This window comes from Mytilus galloprovincialis, chromosome 12, assembly GCF_965363235.1.
Source record: "Mytilus galloprovincialis chromosome 12, xbMytGall1.hap1.1, whole genome shotgun sequence".
Classification (NCBI taxonomy): Eukaryota; Metazoa; Mollusca; class Bivalvia; order Mytilida; family Mytilidae; genus Mytilus; species Mytilus galloprovincialis.
In genome coordinates this window covers 64,820,198-64,844,742 of record NC_134849.1, presented here as the reverse complement: position 1 = coordinate 64,844,742, position 24,545 = coordinate 64,820,198, and the positions used below count along the sequence as shown (strand labels likewise).

Below are 24,545 nucleotides of genomic sequence, written 5' to 3'. Positions count from 1 at the left end.
ATCAGTCCATTACAGAAGTTTGAATAATCAAACATTTTCTGAAGATTTTTTTTTTTTTGAGATGCAATATGAAAATATCTGAAAAATTTGTCATGTTTAAAAAAAATTATAATCACAGACCGTCTGTTAATTTCTAAAAGATAAGTCCGTATGTCAATTGAAAAAAGTATACTTTTAAAAATTTCCATAGACTAATTGACGTAGGGGAAAAAATATCTGACACTAGAATGTAACCATATAAAAATTAGGAGATGTGGTATGATTGCTTATGCGACAACTTTCCACCACCAGACACCAATTGACCTAGGTGGAAAACAATCTGATACTAGAATATAACCAAATAAAATAAGGAGATGTGGTATGATTGCTAATGCGACAACTTTCCACCACCAGAGACTAATTGACGTAGTGGGAAAACAATCTGATACGAGAATGTCACCATATAAAAATAAGGAGATGTAGTATGATTGCTTATGCGATAACTTTCCACAACCAGACACCAATTTATGTAGAGGGAAAACAATCTGATACTAGAATGTAACCATATACAAATAAGGAGATTTGGTATGATTGCTTATGCGACACCTTTCCACCACCAGAGACCAATTGACGTAGGGGGAAAACAATCTGATACTAGAATGTCACCATATAAAAATAAAGAGATGTAGTATGATTGCTTATGCGATAACTTTCCACCACCAGACACCAATTTATGTAGAGGGAAAACAATCTGATGCTAGTATATAACCATATAAAAATAAGGAGATGTGGTATGATTGCTTATGCGACACCTTTCCACCACCAGAGACCAATTGACGTAGGAGGAAAACAATCTGATACTAGAATGTCACCATATAAAAATAAGGAGATGTAGTATGATTGCTTATGCGATAACTTTTCACCACCAGAGACCAATTTATGTAGAGGGAAAACAATCTGATGCTAGTATATAACCATATAAAAATAAGGAGATGTGGTATGATTGCTTATGCGACAACTTTCCACCACTAGAGACCAATTGACGTAGGGGGAAACAGTCTGATACTAGAATGTCACCATATAAAAATAAGGAGATGTGGTATGATTGCCAATGAGAGCTATCCACAAGTGTTCAAATGAAGTGGATAAATGGCAATTGTATAACACAACACATCCTTCAACAATTAATGAGCAAAATCCATACCGAAGCCAACTTTTAAAAGGCCGTGAATGACTGATGTAAAACCAAAGCAAACATGACTGATTGTAAGAAAGAAAGAAATGCACACATTTTCTCTTTGTGCTGTGCATAAAATTTTACAAAGAGAAATATTTAAACCATCGTAAATACTTTAAACAATATCAAACTAAGGAGACGTGGTATGATTGATAATATGACAACTATCAACCAAAGTTCAAATGAAGTGGATGCAAGTAATTATGGGCAACCGTACGACCTTCAACTATGAGAAAAACCCACACCGTATAGTCGGCTTTAAAATGCCCCGACATGAAAAATATGAAAGAATTCAATTGAGAAAACCAACGGCCTTATTTATAACAAAACACTTTATGCCCGAGTCACACTGTCCTGATTTTTACGCCGATAGCAACACGATTATGGAAATTTTCAAAATCGGGACTGATCGTATCCAGATCGGGCTATTCGTAGTGCCATCTTTAACCATCGTAGAACCTTCGGCCACTTTTTCTAGCCTTCGGGGACAACTTCGAGAAGGGTTCTAAATTTTTTAACATGTGAAAAAATACACGAAGGTGCGTCCGATGTTGAGGGTTCGTATTGAGTTCGCATCACCATCCTCACCATCGTAATGTCATCGGGAATGCATCTTTGAACATCGTATTGCATTCGTGTTTCCGTCGTTTCCATCGGGCAGTTTTGACATTACGATGTCTAAACGAATGAATCACGAAGCTACCCGAAGGTCTTACGATGGCAACACGATTTCGTGAAGACCTTGTAATCCCGTCGTGTTGCCATCGAATAAAAATACGAAGGCGACAAGATGGAACTACGACGGGAATAAATCCAGCTAAATGTAAGTTAATTTTTGCGCTAAATTTTACATTTAAAGTGTCATGCGCGATATGCACTGGTCAGTCTAATACGACAGTTAAGAAAGCCGACAGCGTTGTTTCTATTAATTCAAATGGAACAAGAAGAGCAGCTATTACAGGCTCAGGATTTACTTTTACAAGTAAAATATTATTTTTTTGTCCATTTTTCATATCAAGTGTAACGTGTAACCGGGCGATCAATGGATCCGTATCTGAATAAATCAGGATTTCAAGTGCTCAACTCAATTTTTCACCACAACCAGTTGTCCTATTCAAACAATCAACACATCCATAAAAGGATTTACAACGAAAAATATATACACAGCACAATGCACATAAATCAAAATTCAAGGCGAAGTTTCTCATTCACAATATATAAACACACTGTATCATAACAAAATATATACACAATGTCACTATGCAATCACTATGCAACATGTATCAGACCGATTTATTCACAATGTCACTAACAGATTACTATGCAACATGCATACGGCCCTTTATTACACCATGTCACCATGAGATTACTTTGCAACATGCATCAAGTAAGTATTTCACAAAACGTATGAACACAACATCACATATATACAACTTCTATGTACAACATCCAACAATATGTAGTATCACCTTGTTAGTCTGCAACTAACCACAATTATAACACAATGACACAATTACACTTGTACAATGTTTCAATTCACAAGGAATATACATATAAACACAGCTGAATTCACGCACTTACTATCCCTTTAGTTCCCACACAATGAATATTATCCAACTGGTAAGATTTGACACAGTGCACTTTCACTAATACACTTCTACAATATAACAACTTGCAACACCAGCAAGTAAACACCTTGTATTCTCACTAATACAATAACCACTTATATATATCAGATTCACTTTATACATTGTATCACAATCACTATTGCAATATCCACATATAAATCCGAACACTATTTATATATCCTTTGGAATCACTTAATTCACACTACTTACCAGTTGGAAAATAATCCCTGATGTTATCACTTCGACGGTCCACATATAACTGACAAAGTTTCTCTGTCTTGAGCTGGTTTATATACTACCATATGGAACGGTCCATTGTACTTGAAGGGGTGAAAAAATAAGTTTATACCAACTTTAGGGGTGTTTCAACAAATAGACGGTGCTCCAACTATGGAGAAACTTATTAATATATAGAAACACAATTAACAGGGAAAGACAACTGGTATTTCACATCAAAATAAATGAACTAAGACCGATTTCCGTTACACAAGTAACATAATGAAAATCATAAACACGCGCGTACACCAACACTGCAGGTACACGTATATAGAGAAACCAACTTTTTCTTCATTATTCTGATTTTTTATGTATCGTCTGAGTTGTTGTCACACGAATGTTTACTCCATAACCATTTTGTTTTCTATATGTCATATTTTGCCGCATTTGTTGCTTTCCCCACATCCTTCATTTAGTCTATATTATTATGATATTCTCTTGGAAAGAGCTCTTTTTGAATAAAAGGGATCAACGAACCCATTATCTTACCTTTAAGATAGATCAGTAAACATGGGAATAATTACGGGTGATTATTCAGACTAGTGCACACATTTTACAGTTCAAACAAGGCAATGCCGAGCGTGGCATCCCCTCGTATGTAACATATTGGGGACAAATATGGACACTATATTTGTATATGACACATGCAGAAAATGGTAAATTGAATATGCATATTTGATACATAAACTATTTTTTAGAAATCAACCAAAACATTCAGTAACTGGAAATACCTTTAGTATTGTCTTTAGAACCAGCAGGTAAAAAAATGAGCAACCAATTTCCTGTGTATTATGCTATTTCAAGGAGAAAAAACCAAGTCCATCTGCATGACCTTGACCTTTGGCCTTGAACGTAAAAAATGTCAGATCATTACAAGGAGGAACAATATACCAAATGTGGTTAAATCTTTTGAAGCATATTGGTTTTAGAGTTAAATGTACAATATAATATATATTCAATATTGATCAAACAATTTAAAACGCGTGATGCCTTCGGCATATAATTTAAATGCATCGTAAGCTGTACACGACGTCTTTTAGACATCGTATGGCCATCGCGCCATCATCGTAATCCATCGTGTAGCCTTCGTAATCCATCGTGTAGCCTTCGTGATCCATCGTGTAGGCTTCGGCTGAGATATGAAGCTTAAATACCCGTCTTCGATTAACCTTCGTATGTCCATCTTTTGCTATCGTATATAGTTTCGGCACCATCGTATAGACTTCGTTATTCATCGTACTTGCTTCGGTCACTTTTTGGTATTTTAACGAGATCGGGACCAACTTCATACGAACTTACAATTTTCGCATTCGAGTGTCCATCGTATATAAAAATCGGGACAGTGTGACGCGGGCATTACGAAAAACAAATATGTCGGACACGAACCAACAATAACCCCTGAACTACAGGAACCTGGCTTGGGACAGCCATATAAAGAATGTGGTGGGGTTAAACATGTTTGTGAACGCTCATCCCTCTCCTAACCTGGAACAGTGGTGTAACAGCACAACTTAAGAACAAACTATAATAATCAGTGTAAAAGGCTTAACACAATTAGATCGATGCAAAGCAGAAAAACATCAAACAAAAACATAGACAGAACGTGCTTTTTTTTAGGACTTGAATCTGTTTTTAAAAAAAATGGTTCATAAACTACTAGTATCAAAATTTCAAAATGTTCTCTTTCTAAACATTTTCCGCAATCAGCTGATTAATGGATTGGTGACCTTTGTTTTTGTAAAACTTGACCCCAACAGGAAGTTGTCTATGTATTGGACTAAATAGCAATACGGTCTATTGACATTGCTATAAATTTACAAGAATATGTCTTCATAGGACACAATGCCCCATAACTCTATCCTGTGTCCATGTTTGATGAACCGTGAAATCAGCTCTAAATTATAATTGTTTTGTACTAAGTTTCAAGTTAAACCTGAGAGTGTACTAATTTCAAACTATCACAGTTCTTAGTTCAGTGAACCATGTAATCGGGATAAAAAACGTCATCTGCTAAATCATCTGAAAAGTTCACATTATAATGAACAATTGTTCTAAATTTTCAAGTGGATGTAACCATGCACACCTTCATGATAAACTACTTAAACCTAAACCTGATACGGAAAGGACTTACAAACTGACACACAGAACAAAAAAACAAAGCCCACCTCCCCCCTTTTTTCGTAGGTTGGAATTTAAATGAATGTTACAACAGTAATAAGGTCTTCATTATTTCAGATACATTGTAGTAAACATAAGCTTTCAATTGGTTTATGTTTTGTTAAAATTAAGTTTAAGTTAATACATCTGTACTCGATACTTGACTTTTATGTAACATTTATTGAATTCTATTTTTGTCATTCATTATAAATAAATATTTTTTTTCCGTCTCTGAGGATCTTGCTCCAGTGTCCTTCAGTTTTGTATTCTTTATCTTTTTATGTCATTTTTCTCTATTCTTTATGTGATAGCCGCAAATTTATCTACATTTTTTATGTTCATTATTTATTTTTATTTTTGCCTTATTTTTCTCTATTCTTTATTTTTCTGTAGATTTGCCCCATCATTCTTTATTCTGTTAACCCCATCAGACCCTCATCTATAAGTACTATCTCGTGATTTCAATTGTTTTCTGTCATGTGGTTTTCATTCATATTTAAATCAAACAATTGTCAAAGTTCAAGTATTTTCTACAATTGTTGTGAACTTGTGAAAGTACGTTATTTGATAAAAATGTAAACAATTATTTCCGCATCAGTTTCACATTGTTTGACTCGGTACTGTGTAAAGATTACATACTACATAGACATCTGGCTGTTGTCGAAGACTGGGAGTTGCGCTCTATATGTCTTTTATTTATTTGTGTCGTTTGGTTGCTGTCGCGTTGGTAAAAGGCTTTAAGCCCACATTCTTTAAACCTAATCATATGTTAGTTTAAGTAATCAGTCTCGGACTGTAGATATGAACTCAGGTGCTGCGTAAGGGTTAGCAGTTTCTGTTCCAATAGGGAATATTTGGTAACCAACACTTTTACCCCCACCAGCTGTAGATATGAACTCAGGTGCTCCGTAAGGGTTAGCAGTTTCTGTTCCAATAGAGAATATTTGGTAACCAACACTTTTGCCACCACCAGCTGTAGATATGAACTCAGGTGCTCCGTGAGGGTTAGCAGACTCTGTTCAAAAAGAGAATATTTGGTAACCACCACTAATGCCCCCACCAACTGTAGATATAAACTCAGGTACTCCGTGAGGGTTAGCAGTTTCTGTTCCAATAGAGAATATTTGGTAACCACCACTAATGCCCCCACCAGCTGTAGACATGAACTTAGGTGCTCCGAGAGGGTTAGCAGTTTCTGTTCCAATAGAGAATATTTGGTTATCAACACTAATGCCCCCACCAGCTGTAGATATGAACTCATGTTCTCCGTAAGGGTTAGCAGACTCTGTTCCAAAAGAGCATATTTGGTAACCACCACTAATGTCCCCACCAACTGTAGATATGAACTCAGGTTCTCCGTGAGGGTTAGCAGTTTCTGTTCCAACAGGGAATATTTGTTTACCTACACTCATGCCCCCACCAGCTGTAGATATGAACTCAGGTGCTCCGTAAGGGTTTGCAGACTCTGTTCAAAAAGAGAATATTTGGTAACCACCACTAATGCCCCCACCAACTGTAGATATAAACTCAGGTGCTCCGTGAGGGTTAGCAGTTTCTGTTCCAATAGAGAATATTTGGTAACCAACACTTTTGCCCCCACCAGCTGTAGATATGAACTCATGTGCTCCGTAAGGGTTAGCAGTTTCTGTTCCAAAAGGGGGGGGCTAGGATGAAATTTGAAAAAAATAGGTAGGACAGGAGTTTTGAGTAAAAAAAAAAGGCAGGATGAGACACTTTGCAAAAAAAAAAGAAGGCAGGATGACTAGGTAAAAAAAGGCAGGATAAACTAATAAAAAAAATGCAGGACCGAATAGAGTGAAAAATAAAAAGGCAGGACAGAGATAACAACTAAAAAAAAAATGCAGGACAAAATTTTTCATCCTAGCCCCCCCCCCCCCCCCCCCCCATAAAAATCAAATGGTAGCTCCCTAAGTAAGCATCCAACAACCGAAATAAAGGTTGCACTTTGTAAATACAGCTGATTCACAAACCAAACCTCTTTTGGGGAGATATATAATATTCATAGATAGTTTGTCTTGTTTACCTACTGGTTTCCAGATATGATCACTTGGGATTTTTTTACAGCCGCACAGCCCTATGTTTTGAAAATAGTATTGCATAGGAGTTTTCCGTTCTAAGATATAATTTTTTACAAAGCTTTGCAGTAAAAATTGCACAGTTTTAATCGTAAAAGGAAAATCTATGGAAAATTGCATTGTCTTTATTTACAGAAGTGCAACCTAAAATGTGAAAATAATTGAACATTGACAAACTATTGACATGACTAAATAATAGCAAATACATATTTTTTAACAAATCAAATTACTTTATTTTAAAGTCAAATGATTGTTTTTATTGAAACTCATCATCACCGTTTAGTAAGTCTAAATCAGCCTTTGGAGGGACACCTTTTGGATCTTCAAGTTCATTGGGGTCAACTGGTTCTGCTAATGCTTTTGGTTCATCGGGCACCAGTTCACTTCCTGCTGCTGGTACAAGTTCAGCATTTGGAAGTTCAGGTACCAGTCCACTTGGTACAACCCCTATATTTGGTGAAACAGTTTCAAGTTCCACTTTTGATTCAACAGGTTTAAGCTCCACCTTTGGTACAAAAGGCACAAGTCCACTTGGTGCTACTGCTGCAAGTTCAAACTTTAGGACACAAACATTTCGAGCTCTTAATATTCAAACTCAATCTGGATCACCAGCTACATTTAGAACCACAGCAATTGGAAAGGAACCTTAGGAAGTTCTAGTCAAGTACCTGGATTAGAAATAAACCTTTTGCTGAATTTTATGGTAAGCAAACCGGACCTTCACCGTTGACCTTTGATGCACAGCAAAATCAAACATCTTCATCCTTTGGTCAAGAAACTAGTAACTAAGGCAGCAACCATTTGATTTTCTGGGGGGGGGGGGGGGGTGCTATGGTTTTTTTTTCTGTACAAACATTTTTTTTCGCCTGTGGCGAAAAACAATCTATTTTTTTCGCGACAAGTCGAAAACAATTTTTTTCTTTCAATTTTAGCATTACATATAGTGGCAGCTGAGGGTGAAACAAACAATTGTTTTTTCTCAGAATCAAAAACAAATTATTTTTTTCTCCTAAAACTGGAAACAAACTTTTTTTTCCAAAAAAAACCATAGCCCACCCCCAGAAAATCAAATGGTTGCTGCCTAAACATCTAGTGGGTTTCCGACTGTTGTCCAGGCATGTTCTGGTGCAAGTCCTTTTACAAGTCAACCACAGTCCACATAATTGTTTGGAAAACCAGCACCAACCCCTGCAGCCAACATCTTTGAAAGTTTTACAACATAACTATCGTCAAGCGATTTCCCTACTGCAGGGCCTACCCCGTCTGCTTTCCCCTCAGGCGGGGCATCACAAAATGATTTCCCTCCAACATCAGCTAGTAATATTTCAGACAGTCAGAAATATACCCCATTGGATCAGTTAACAACAGAAGAAATCGAAGCATTCCAAGCACCTACGTTTACCCTTAGGAAAATTCCAACAAGACCTCCACCAAATCAACTTGTGTTTTGATGGTTTTATTAAAAAAATGTCTAACAACGTACCTTGTCTGTAATATTATGTCTAAAATCTGAAAAATAATATGGTGACGTTAGCTCTGATATGTTAACTTGTAAAGTTTTAGAATGGATTCGGTAGATTCTTAGTTTCTACAGAAAAACAATTCCTCTTTATAATAGGTCTTGACTGACAGGTTGCACAATGATTCAGTAACTTATGTTTTTCCATTTCGTATTGAATTATGTTGAAATGATTTTTATCTCGCCTGTGACGAAAGTCTCAGTATCCGAGACATAGATTTTACTTTTCGGTGGCGGCGGCGTATTTGATTTTGTATTAAGCATTATTTTTCAGAAGGTAGAAGACCTGGATGCTTCATATCTTGTATGCATATACCTTATGTTACTAAGTTTTGTCTGTCCTTGACCTCATATTCACGGTTCAGCGACTGCTAGAAAAAAAATTGTTTTTTTCATGTGAATTTCTCACTTAGTAATAGTAATAGGATAACCAAATTTGGTATATGGGTTCCTTGCAATGTTTACATGCCGCCAGACAGAGTTCATCTGGCCTTTACCTCATTTCACGGATCGGTAATCAAGGTTAAAGTTACGCGATTAGGTCCGTTCCTTAAATATTATAAGCAGTATGTCAACTACATGTGGTGTATCGAATGACTGGAACGGGTACATGTCAGGCTGGCAGGTGTCGTCTTACCTTGATTTCAATTTCATGGTTCATTGGTCTATAAAATTAAGAATGGAAATGGAGAATGTGTCAAAGATACAACAACCCAACAAAGAGCAGAAAAAAGCTGAAGGCCACCAATAGGTCTTCAACACAGCAAGAAAGTCCCCCACTTTGAGGGGGGCTTCAGCCTGCCCCTAAACAAAATGTTCAGTTTTTAGCTCACCTGGCCCGAAGGGCCAAGTGAGCTTTTCCCATCACTTTGCGTCCGGCGTCCGTCGTCGTCGTCGTCGTCCGTCGTCCGTCGTCCGTCGTCGTTAACTTTTACAAAAATCTTCTCCTCTGAAACTACTAGGCCAAATTGAACCAAACTTGGCCACAATCATCATTGGGGTATCTAGTTTAAAAAATGTGTGGCGTGACCCGGTCAACCAACCAAGATGGCCGCCACGGCTAAAAATAAAACATAGGGGTAAAATGCAGTTTTTGGCTTATAACTCAAAAACCAAAGCATTTAGAGGAAATCTGACATGGACTAAATATGTTTATCAGGTCAAGATCTATCTGCCCTGAAATTTTCCGATGAATCGGTCAACCCGTTGTTGGGTTCCTGCCCCTGAATTGGTCATTTTGAGGAAATTTTGCTGTTTTTGGTTATTATCTTGAATATTATTATAGATAGAGATAAACTGTAGACAGCAATAATGTTCGGCAAAGTTAGATTTACAAATAAGTCAACATGGCCGAAATGGTCAGTTGACCCCTTTAGGAGTTATTGCCCTTTATAGTCAATGTTTAACCATTTTTCATAAATATAAGTAATCTTTTACAAAAATCTTCTCCTCTGAAACTACTGGGCCAAATTAATTCAAACTTGGCCGCAATCATCTTTGGGGTATCTAGTTTAAAAAATGTGTGGCGTGACCCGGTCAACCAACCAAGATGGCCGCCACGGCTAAAAATAGAACATAGGGGTAAAATGCAGTTTTTGGCTGATAACTCAAAAACCAAAACATTTAGAGGAAATCTGACATGAAGTAAAAATGTTTATCAGGTCAAGATCTATCTGCCCTGAAATTTTCAGATGAATCGGTCAACCTGTTGTTGGGTTGCTGCCCCTGAATTGGTAATTTTGAGGAAATTTTGCTGTTTTTGGTTATTATCTTGAATATTATTATAGATAGAGATAAACTGTAAACAGCAATAATGTTCATCAAAGTAAGATTTACAAATAAGTCAACATGACCGAAATGGTCAGTTGACCCCTTTAGGAGTTATTGTCCTTTATAGTAAATTTTTAACCATTTTTCGTAAATCTTAGTTATCTTTTACAAAAATCTTCTCCTCTGAAACTACTGGGCCAAATTAATTCAAACTTGGCCACAATCATCTTTGAGGTACCTTGTTTGAAAAATGTGTCCGATGACCTGGCCATCCAACCAAGATGGCCACCACGGCTAAAAATAGAACAGGGGTAAAATGTAGTTTTTTGCTTATAACTCTGAAACCCAAATCATTTAGAGGAAATCTGACAAAGAGTTAAATTGTTAATCAAGTCAATATATATCTGCCCTGAAATATTCAAATGAATTGGACATCCGGTTGTTGGGTTGCTGTCCTCCAATTGGTAATTTTTAAAGAAATTTTGCTGTTTTTGGTTATTATCTTGAATACTATTATAGATAGCAATAAATGCTGTAAACAGCGATAATGTTCATCAAAGTAAGATCTACAAATAAGTCCACATGACCTAAATGGTCAATTGACCCCTTAAGGAGTTATTGCCCTTTATAGTCAATTTTTAACAATTTTCATTAATTTGGTAAATTTATGTAAATTTTTACCAAATATTTTTCTCTGTTACTAATGGGCAAAGTTCATTATAGATATAATTGTAAGAAGCAAGAATGTTCAGTAAAGTAAGAACTTCAAACACATCACCATCACCAAAATACAATTTTGTCATGAATCCATTTGTGTCCTTTGTTTAATATGCACATAGACCAAGGTGAGCGACACAGGCTCTTTAGAGCCTCTAGTTTATAGTTTGGCCTGTTTTTCAAGTACTATTGGCAACAGGTCAACTATATTTGGTGTATAGAATGATTGTGAGATGTACATGTCTGTCTGGCAGGTATCACCTGACCTTCACGTCATTTTTATGTTTCATTGGTCATTGGTTTTTTTGTGTCTATTTTTCAGTACTTTAAGCAATATAGGTCAACTATATTTGGTATGGAATGGTTGTAATTGGTACATGTCAGTCTGGCAGGTTTCATCTGACCTTGACCGCATTTTCAGGGTTCATTAGTCAATGATAAGTTTTTGTGGTTTGATCTGTTTTTCAAGTACTATAAGCAATAGGTCAACTAAAGTTGGTGTATGGAAAAATTGTTAGGTGTACATGTCTGTGTGTCAGATATCATCTAACCTTGACCTCATTTTAAAGGTTCATTGGTCAATGTTAAGATGTTTTTTTTTTGTTTTGTTTTTTGGTCTGTTTTTCAATTATCATAAGCAATGACAAGTCAACTATATTTTCTGTATAAAAAATGTATGGGGTATATATGTCTGTCTAACAGCATTTATCTGACCTGAGTTTCTGTGATGTGTTTGGTTAAACCTTTATTTTTAAGACTTTCAGCATAAAATCAATGGTCAGAAAAGCAGGCGAGACATTTCAGGGTGTGTACTTTTGTTATTTTAAAAATGTGTTAGATAAGAGAAAGGTTTAAATCATTTTCTTTTTTTAACATTACACTCAGGCTTTCCTTTGTTAATAACAGTGAGTTGTAAGTTTTAAAATTTAACACTGAGAGCCAAAAAAATACGCAAAGCAAGCTGAAGGATGCAAATAGCAGGAAATAGATTTTAGACAACAAAAAAAGGTTTATAATTCACAATCAGATTTCATGTTTCTGCTAATGAAAATAAGGTTATTAATAAGTTTGATTTTTTGGCCCTTGCTTGTCTTTACAATGACACTGATCAGGGGCGGATCAAACCATTTTTAAAAGGGGTCCAACCATATATCCCGATTCAAAAGCATTGATCGTCAAAACAAAGGGTGGTTCCAACCCCTGGAACATCCCCCCTCGCCCCAACTGGATCCGTCACTGCTGATAAATATAACAAAATAACGATTTGCTGTGTTTTGTTATTGTCGGATATTGATGGCGATTTGCTGTAACTGTGTTTTGTTATTGTCGGATATTGATGACGATTTACTGTAACTGTGTTTTGTTATTGTCGGATATTGATGACGATTTACTGTAACTGTGTTTTGTTATTGTCGGATATTGATGACGATTTACTGTAACTGTGTTTTGTTATTGTCGGATATTGATGTCGATTTACTGTAACTGTGTTTTGTTATTGTCGGATATTGATGACGATTTACTGTAACTGTGTTTTGTTATTGTCGGATATTGATGACGATTTACTGTAACTGTGTTTTGTTATTGTCGGATATTGATGACGATTTACTGTAACTGTGTTTTGTTATTGTCGGATATTGATGTCGATTTGCTGTAACATTGTTATGTTATTGTCGGATATTGATGTCGATTTGCTGTAACTGTGTTATGTTATTGTCGGATATTGATGACGATTTACTGTAACTGTGTTATGTTATTGTCGGATATTGATGACGATTTATTGTAACTGTGTTTTGTATTGATGGGCATATGTTGTTAAAAACTAAGCAAAACATGTCAGTTTATTGTTTAATTATCAATTTTCGTGATTTTCAGGAAATCTGGCCAGATATGAAGATGACCTACATTTTTTAATTTTATGTTATTGCCCCTGAAATAGCATATTTGCATATTTCACAGTTTTTTTAAAAAATATAACAGATAGAGATAAATTTTGAAGGTAAAAATGACCAGAACAATAAGATTTACTATTAAGTCAACTTGATGGAAATCACCAAATGACCCCTTATAGGAGTTCTTGCCTTCAAATGATGATTTTTACAATTTTTGGCTCACCTGGCCCACCGTCATGATTCAGTGATTTCCTATTAAAGCAACCAAAATTTTCTCCCAAAAGGGGGGCCAGCCTACCCCATCATCCCCCTAAATCCGTCTCTGTAACTCTGTCCTATGTACATGTTCAGTGAATCGTGAAATCAGCTCTTAGTTGCAATTTGTCATCTGTACTATGTTTCACGTTTAATCTGAGTTACTATCACAGTTCTTTGTTCAGTGAACCATGTAATCGGAATCAAAACCGTCATCTGCTATATCATCTGAAAAGTTTACATTATAATAAACAACTGTGCTTTGTTCTTGATACTCGGCATTTATGTAGTATCATTGAATCTAATTTTATCGTCCATTAATATATATATATATATACATCGCCATGCCTTATATATCATGTACTGTAGTACGACGCTAGATTAAAACTGACGAGGAAAGGTAACACACGGCCACCAAAAGCTTTATTTTGAAGCCCAAGTGGTCGTGTGGTCTAGCGGGACGGCTACAGTGCAGGCGATTTGGTGTCACGATATCTCAGTAGCATGGGTTCGAATCCCGGCGAGGGAAGAACAAAAAAATTGCGAAAGCAAATTTACAGATCTAACATTGCTGGGTTGATGTTTAGACGAGTTATATATATATATATACTTATAACATTTCCGTCGTGTGGTACTATCTCGTGATTTCAAGTGTTTTCTGTCACGTGGTCTTCATTCATATTTGAATCAAATAATTGTCAAAGTTCAAGTAGTTTCTACAATTGTTGTGATATTGTGAAAGTTCATTGTATGCAAATAAATGTAAACAATTATTTCCCCATCAGTCGAAATTTCCTGTTATCAATTTCACATTGTTTGAAAAGGTGCTATATAGATCTTAAAATATTGCATAGACACCTGGCTATAGTCGAATACATGTTCCACTGTAGATCTCTTAGTAATTTGTGTCGTGTGGTTGCTCTTCCTTTGGTATAAAAAGCCCACATTCTTTAAAAATTATAATTTGTTGGCTGATCATTCAAGGAATCAGTCTCAGACTAACAAGTCTGTTATGTTGTATGGTTCCCTTGTAGATATCGGTTGTGGTTCAGTAAATCTAAAGCAGTTGTAAGATTTACGCATGAGCATATTGAAAAACTAAACAATGGTTATAATAAAGAAATGCATGTCAAATAAAACTTAAACATTGTAGACCTTACAATATATCTACATAAGATGCATAACAGAATAAGACTGATTCAAGACCCCTAATTCAGTATCACGAATGCAAAAATCTTTACAAAAACCTTAGCTTGAAAAGCCATATAAGGGAGCTACCATTTGATTTTTATGGGGGGGGGGGGGGCTAGGATGAAATTTGAAAAAAATAGGCAGGACAGGAATTTAGAGTAAAAAAAAAGGCAGGATGAGACACTTGCTAAAAAAAAAGTCAGGATGACAATTTAGGTAAAAAAAAGTCAAGATAAACTAAAAATAAAAAAGGCAGGACCGAATAGAGTGAAAAATAAAAAGGCAGGATAGAGATTACAACTAAAAACAAATGCAGGACAAAAATTTTCATCTTAGCCCCCCCCCCCCCCCCCTCAAAATCAAATGGTAGCTCCCTAATAAAAACAAAAAAGTAAATCATGCTGATTACTAGGATATGTGTTATTATTGCCAAATTGAACGAGACAACTATCCACCAGGGACCAACAGATAAACAATGAACACAACTATCAACCAGGGACCAACAAATAAACAATGAACAAAACTATCAACCAGGGACCAACGAATAAACAATGAAACAACTATCCACCAGGGACCAACAAATAAACAATGAACACAACTATCCACCAGGGACCAACGAATAAACAATGAACACAACTATCCACCAGGAACCAACGAATAAACAATGAGTCAACTATTAACCAGGGACCAACGAATAAACAATGAACACAACTATCAACCAGGGACCAACGAATAAACAATGAACACAACTATCCACCAGGGACCAACGAATAAACAATGAACACAACTATCAACCAGGGACCAACGAATAAACAATGAACAAAACTATCAACCAGGGACCAACGAATAAACAATGAACACAACTATCCACAAGGGACCAACGAATAAACAATGAACACAAATATCCACCAGGGACCAACGAATAAACAATGAGACAACTATCAACCAGGGACCAACGAATACACAATGAACACAACTATCAACCAGGGACCAACGAATAAACAATGAACAAAACTATCAACCAGAAACCAACGAATAAACAATGAACACAACTATCAACCAGGGACCAACGAATAAACAATGAACAAAACTATCAACCAGAAACCAACGAATAAACAATGAACACAACTATCAACCAGAGACCAACGAATAAACAATGAGACAACTATCCACCAGAGACCACCGAATAAACAATGACACAACTATCCACCAGGGACCAACGAATAAACAATGAACACAACTATCAACCAGGGACCAACAAATAAACAATGAACAAAACTGTCCACCAGGGACCAACGAATACACAATGAAAACAACTATCAACCAGGGTCCAACAAATAAACAATGAGATAACTATCCACCAGGGACGAACGAATAAACAATGAACACAACTATCAACCAGGGACCAACAAATAAACAATGAGACAACTATCCACCTGGGACCAACGAATAAACAATGAACACAACTATCCACAAGGGACTAACGAATAAACAATTAACACAACTATCCACAAGGGACCAACGAATAAACAATGAGACAACTATCCACCAGGGACCAACGAATAAACAATGAAACAACTATCCACCAGGGACCAACGAATAAACAATGAACACAACTATCAACCAGGGACCAACGAATAAACAATGAACACAACTATCAACCAGGGACCAACGAATAAACAATGAACACAACTATCAACCAGGGACCAACGAATAGGTGACAGGTCTGCCCATGACCTAATGACAGGTCTCCTTATGACAGATTGCCGTGTTTAAGACTATTCACATCAGACTTGAGTTTTTTTATTTTATAAACAATAATTGTATTGTTTTTTGTAAAATTTCAGGACACATATAGATGCACTGTTATACCTTTGTTAATACTGGAAGGCGGATAAAAAGGTTATCCAACGAATCGGAAAAATAAGTTTATATGATGGGATATAACCACATTTGTTCACGTTGCTTCTCTTTGTTCTCCAAGTTTTTCACAGACCAAAAGGCAGGATGAGACACTTGCTAAAAAAAAGTCAGGATGACAATTTAGGTAAAAAAAAGTCAAGATAAACTAAAAATAAAAAAGGCAGGACCGAATAGAGTGAAAAATAAAAAGGCAGGATAGAGATTACAACTAAAAACAAATGCAGGACAAAAATTTTCATCTTAGCCTCCCCCCCCCTCAAAATCAAATGGTAGCTCCCTAATAAAAACAAAAAAGTAAATCATGCTGATTACTAGGATATGTGTTATTATTGCCAAATTGAACGAGACAACTATCCACCAGGGACCAACAGATAAACAATGAACACAACTATCAACCAGGGACCAACAAATAAACAATGAACAAAACTATCAACCAGGGACCAACGAATAAACAATGAAACAACTATCCACCAGGGACCAACAAATAAACAATGAACACAACTATCCACCAGGGACCAACGAATAAACAATGAACACAACTATCCACCAGGAATCAACGAATAAACAATGAGTCAACTATTAACCAGGGACCAACGAATAAACAATGAACACAACTATCAACCAGGGACCAACGAATAAACAATGAACACAACTATCCACCAGGGACCAACGAATAAACAATGAACACAACTATCAACCAGGGACCAACGAATAAACAATGAACAAAACTATCAACCAGGGACCAACGAATAAACAATGAACACAACTATCCACCAGGGACCAACGAATAAACAATGAGACAACTATCAACCAGTGACCAACGAATAAACAATGAACACAACTATCAACCAGGGACCAACGAATAAACAATGAGACAACTATCAACCAGTGACCAACGAATAAACAATGAACACAACTATCAACCAGGGACCAACGAATAAACAATGAGATAACTATCCACCAGGGACGAACGAATAAACAATGAACACAACTATCCACCAGGGACCAACGAATAAACAATGAACTCACTTATCAACCAGGGACCAACGAATAAACAATGAAACAACTATCCACCAGGGACCAACGAATAAACAATGAAAACAACTATCCACCAGAGACCAACGAATAAACAATGAGACAACTATCCACCAGGGACAAACGAATAAACAATGAACACAACTATCCACCAGGGACCAACGAATAAACAATGAACACAACTATCCACCAGGGACCAACGAATAAACAATGAACACAACTATCCACCAAGGACCAACGAATAAACAATGAGACAACTATCCACCAGGTATTTAACGAATAAACAATGAACCCAACTATCCACCAGGGACCAAGAATAAACAATGAGACAACTATCCACCTGGGACGAACGAATAAACAATGAGATAACTATCCACCAGGGACGAACGAATAAACAATGAACACAACTATCCACCAAGGACCAACGAATAAACAATGAGACAACTATCAACCAGGGACCAACGAATAAACAATGAGACAACTATACACCAGGGACAAACGAATAAACAATGAACACAACTATCCACCAGGGACCAAGAATAAACAATGAGACAACTATCCACCAGGGACCAACGAATAAACAATAAACTCAACTATCCACAAGAGACCAAAACTATCCACAAGGGACCAACGAATAAACAATGAACACAACTATCAACCAAGGACCAACGAATAAACAATGAGACAACTATCAACCAGGGACCAACGAATAAACAATGAGACAACTATCCACCAGGGACAAACGAATAAACAATGAACACAACTATCAACCAGGGACCAACGAATAAACAATGAACACAACTATCCACCAGGGACCAAGAATAAACAATGAGACAACTATCCACCAGGAACCAACGAATAAACAATAAACTCAACTATCCACAAGAGACCAAAACTATCCACAAGGGACCAACGAATAAACAATGAACACAACTATCAACCAGGGACCAACGGATAAACAATGAGACAACTATCCACCAGGGACCAACGAATAAACAATGAGACAACTATCCACAAGGGACCAACGGATAAACAATGAACACAACTATCCACCAAGGACCAACGAATAAACAATGAGACAACTATCCACCAGGGACCAACGAATAAACAATGAGACAACTATCCACAAGGGACCAACGAATAAACAATGAACACAACTATCAACCAAGGACCAACGAATAAACAATGAGACAACTATCCACCAGGGACCAACGAATAAACAATGAGACAACTATCCACCAGGGACCAACGAATAAACAATGAAACAACTATCCACTAGGGACCAACGAATAAACAATGAACACAACTATCCACAAGGGACCAACGAATAAACAATGAACACAACTATCCACCAAGGACCAACGAATAAACAATGAACACAACTATCCACCAGGGACCAACGAATAAACAATGAGACAACTATCCACCAGGGACCAACGAATAACAATGAACTCAACTATCCACAAGAGACCAACGAATAAACAATGAACACAACTATCCACCAGGGACCAAAAATAAACAATGAGACAACTATCCACAAGGGACCAACGAATAAACAATGAACACAACTATCAACCAGGGACCAATGAATAAACAATAAGACAACTATCCACCAGGGACCAACGAATAAACAATGAACACAACTATCCACCAGGGACCAACGAATAAACAATGAACACAACTATCCACCAGGGACCAACGAATAAACAATGAACACAACTATCCACCAGGGACCAAGAAAAAACAATGAGACAACTATCCACCAGGGACCAACGAATAAACAATGAACTCAACTATCAACCAGGGACCAACGAATAAACAATGAGACAACTATCCACCAGGGACCAACGAATAAACAATGAGACAACTATCAACCAGGGACCAACAAATAAACCATGAACACAACTATCCACCAGGGACCAACGAATAAACAATGAACACAACTATCCACTAGGGACCAACGAATAAACAATGAGACAACTATCAACCAGGGACCAACGAATACACAATGAACACAACTATCAACCAGGGACCAACGAATAAACAATGAGATAACTATCCACCAGAGACCAACGAATAAACAATGAGACAACTATCAACCAGGGACCAACAAATAAACCATGAACACAACTATCAACTAGGGACCAACGAATAAACAATGAACACAACTATCCACCAGGGACCAACGAATAAACAATGAGACAACTATCAACCAGGGACCAACGAATACACAATGAACACAACTATCAACCAGGGACCAACGAATAAACAATGAGATAACTATCCACCAGAGACCAACGAATAAACAATGAGACAACTATCAACTAGGGACCAACGAATAAACAATGAGACAACTATCCACCAGGGACCAACGAATAAACAATGAACTGAACTATCCACCAGGGACCAACGAATAAACAATGAACACAACTATCAACTAGGGACCAACGAATAAACAACGAGAAAACTATCCACCAGGGACCAACGAATAAACAATGAACACAACTATCCACAAGAGACCAAAACTATTCACAAGGGCCCAACGAATAAACAATGAACACAACTATCAACCAGGGACCAACGAATAAACAATGAGACAACTATCCACCTGGGACCAACGAATAAACAATGAACACAACTATCCACCTGGGACCAACGAATGAACAATGAACACAACTATCCACCAGGGACCAACGAATAAACAATGAACTCAACTATCCACAAGAGACCAACGAATAAACAATGAACACAACTATCCATCAGGGACCAAAAATAAACAATTAGACAACTATCCACAAGGGACCAACGAATAAACAATGAACACAACTATCAACCAGGGACCAATGAATAAACAATAAGACAACTATCCACCAGGGACCAACGAATAAACAATGAACACAACTATCCACCAGGGACCAACGAATAAACAATGAACACAACTATCCACCAGGGACCAACGAATAAACAATGAACACAACTATCCACCAGGGACCAAGAAAAAACAATGAGACAACTATCCACCAGGGACCAACGAATAAACAATGAACTCAACTATCAACCAGGGACCAACGAATAAACAATGAGACAACTATCCACCAGGGACCAACGAATAAACAATGAGACAACTATCAACCAGGGACCAACAAATAAACCATGAACACAACTATCCACCAGGGACCAACGAATAAACAATGAACACAACTATCCACTAGGGACCAACGAATAAACAATGAGACAACTATCAACCAGGGACCAACGAATACACAATGAACACAACTATCAACCAGGGACCAACGAATAAACAATGAGATAACTATCCACCAGAGACCAACGAATAAACAATGAGACAACTATCAACCAGGGACCAACGAATAAACAATGAGACAACTATCCACCAGGGACCAACGAATAAACAATGAGACAACTATCAACCAGGGACCAACAAATAAACCATGAACACAACTATCAACTAGGGACCAACGAATAAACAATGAACACAACTATCCACCAGGGACCAACGAATAAACAATGAGACAACTATCAACTAGGGACCAACGAATACACAATGAACACAACTATCAACCAGGGACCAACAAATAAACAATGAGATAACTATCCACCAGAGACCAACGAATAAACAATGAGACAACTATCAACTAGGGACCAACGAATAAACAATGAGACAACTATCCACCAGGGACCAACGAATAAACAATGAACTGAACTATCCACCAGGGACCAACGAATAAACAATGAACACAACTATCAACTAGGGACCAACGAATAAACAACGAGAAAACTATCCACCAGGGACCAACGAATAAACAATGAACACAACTATCCACAAGAGACCAAAACTATCCACAAGGGCCCAACGAATAAACAATGAACACAACTATCAACCAGGGACCAACGAATAAACAATGAGACAACTATCCACAAGGGACCAACGAATAAACAATGAACACAACTATCCACCTGGGACCAACGAATGAACAATGAACACAACTATCCACCAGGGACCAACGAATAAACAATGAACAAAACTATCAACCAGGGACCAACGAATAAACAATGAACAAAACTATCAACCAGGGACCAACGAATAACAATGAGACAACTATCCACCAGGAAACAATGAATAAACAATGAACTTAACTATCCACCAGGGACAAAAAAATAAACAATGAAAACAACTACCCACCAGGGACCAACGAATAAACAATGAACTATCCACCAGTGACCAACGAATAAACAATGAACACAACATTCCACCAGGGACCAACGAATAAACAAGGAACACAACATCTACCAGGGACCAACGAATAAACAATGAACACAACTATACACCAGGGACCAACGAATAAACAATTAGCACAACTTATACCGTTAAGTTGGATATAGCAGGATCCGGGATGACAGTGAATGAAACAATGCAAAAGAACACACACACGACCCGAACTATATTACAACAATTAACGAAAAAAAAAACTCACGTTGACTCTAGTAAACTGTTTATCCTTGGTTATTTCACCACGTCTTTTTAGGTTTTTTGGAAAACAATAATCAACAATTTCTTGTCCGAAGTTCCGCAATGCATACGTCATGTGTACGTAGCTTATTGTGTTTATATCATTAGCGAAGATCCGTACGAAGTTGTTATTGTGGTGTTAAAATCGATATTGTTTGATGAAGCAATACTAGCCCCTTTTTACGATAACTTTGAAGCAACGTTTTGAAGGGACAGAAGTAGGAAAACATTACTTATTCTACCAAACCATCTACCATCTATAGTGGCAGCTCAAATATTTAGCACTTCATTTAAATTTTCTAAATTTGCAAAATATTACTGGTAGGTTTTTTGTTTGATTTGATTTTTTTGTTTACCCTGAATGCGCCTGAAATATTTGCCCATGAACTTTTAACAAAAATGTTGACTGCTTTCCAAGTTTACTTAAGAAATTTTCATCGGAAGTAGAGCAGACCCAAAGTCAGATTTTTAATGAATGCTGCAAACCTATTGACAAGTCTGCTCCAGACTTGTGGACAAGTCTACTATTGACCAGTCTCGATGACAGGTCTGCCCATGACCTAATGACAGGTCTCCTTATGACAGATTGCCGTGTTTAAGACTATTCACATCAGACTTGAGTTTTTTTATTTTATAAACAATAATTGTATTGTTCTTTGTAAAATTTCAGGACACATATAGATGCACTGTTATACCTTTGTTAATACTGGAAGGCGGATAAAAAGGTTATCCAACGAATCGGAAAAATAAGTTTATATGATGGGATATAACCACATTTGTTCACGTTGCTTCTCTTTGTTCTCCAAGTTTTTCACAGACCAAACAACCAACCAAGATCTTTGGGGTTTTCCGAGTTAACAGTGCGTCAGTACTTGTATTATTGTTTCGTTTTCACTACACATTTTCTTATCCTGTATCTATTACTAACCAAACTGATGTCTTTTAAGGCAACAAGGCGTTTTCTAAGTACTGCTAAGAAGGATTAATATGATTAGTAATAAAAAAGCATGATAATTTATCCTCACTATGTCAAGATTTTTTCAAGTCAATTTTAAAAAGAATTAATAAAAAGGTTTTCAAACCTTGGGAAAAGTTTTTAAAATGTTATATTTTCAAAAGTTATTATAGAAAGACTAAAGACAGGAAGGACCATAAAACGGATTTCTAAAGCTAATATCAATGAAATGAATATAATTATTATTACCATTTGTAAAATATACAATCACAATGAAAGGTCGACAGGGAGATTTGATTGACAACAATGTATCATCATATGATTTTTTTAAATAAATTTCCCCATGCATTGAATGTGTAATTTATAAAAACAACTGTTTATTACTTATAAGTATATATATTCAAATTATTGTACATACAGGAAAAGAGTGAATTCTTTTTTCAAAAGCCTCATCTATCGCGGAAGAATTAGATAATTCATAGAAACACGGTCCATCTTCTCATTAGGACATGTACAAAGGCGGAAATCGAAATTGAAACTTATCTTTGACCTGTAATATTATTTTATATCTGAAAATAGAAATGTATGTATCTGACAACAACATATTTATGTTAAAGAAAAATATATAAATTGGTGATTGGAGATTATATTATTCTAAGCTGACATATTTAAGAACGTGTTTCGCCGATTTTATGTGATATCTATACAAATGTGCATCTGTTTTTAAAGAAGTACTTCACTATTTCAGAAAATAAAACAGATACATGCATTTTTTTTTCGATTTTCAGTTACAGTCGAAAGTATGTGAAGAATCTATCTTTGTTTCAAATTGAAAAAAATACTTGGCATAAGTAAAGTTTTATCCTTTCCAGAACTATAGACAAAAGTTCACATAACATTTCATTGCATATAAAAAAAAAACATCAATGGAAATTAACCAATTAAAATTAACCTCTTTTTTCCTGTGTACAAGCTCTACATCACTGCACACACGGATATAAAGAACGAGTGATACGGTGCTTTTTGTCCGCAATTTGCTTTTTGTCCGCTTTTGCTTTTTGTCCGATAATTTTGATATATAAAAACCGTATGATGCTTGTTTACAGTTTGACTCTCTTTGGAGTGTACGGGCCTGAACGAAGAAGAATTGATAATACATGTATCGCGAAGAACCTCATTTAATGTTTATACTAGACAAAGAAACAAATGAAAAGAACCAGTTTTAATTTTGTTATGATCTCAATAGCCCTACATTTCTTCTCAAAATTACAAAAAAAAACATAAATCAAAACAATGTATCGACCCCTCCCCCCCTTTCCCCCCTTCCATTTAATATACAGTTCAAGTATTTGTGGTTGAGGAGTTCCAAGCACTATGCAAGTATACA

At 36.5% G+C, this 24,545-nt stretch overlaps 1 protein-coding gene across 1 annotated transcript in view; it reads left to right on the top strand.

The window, feature by feature from the left end:
* LOC143054573 (uncharacterized) overlaps positions 1 to 24,545 on the top strand; it is a 422,571-nt gene that overhangs the window by 271,486 nt on the left and 126,540 nt on the right. The gene's annotated exons all lie outside the window — the stretch shown is intronic.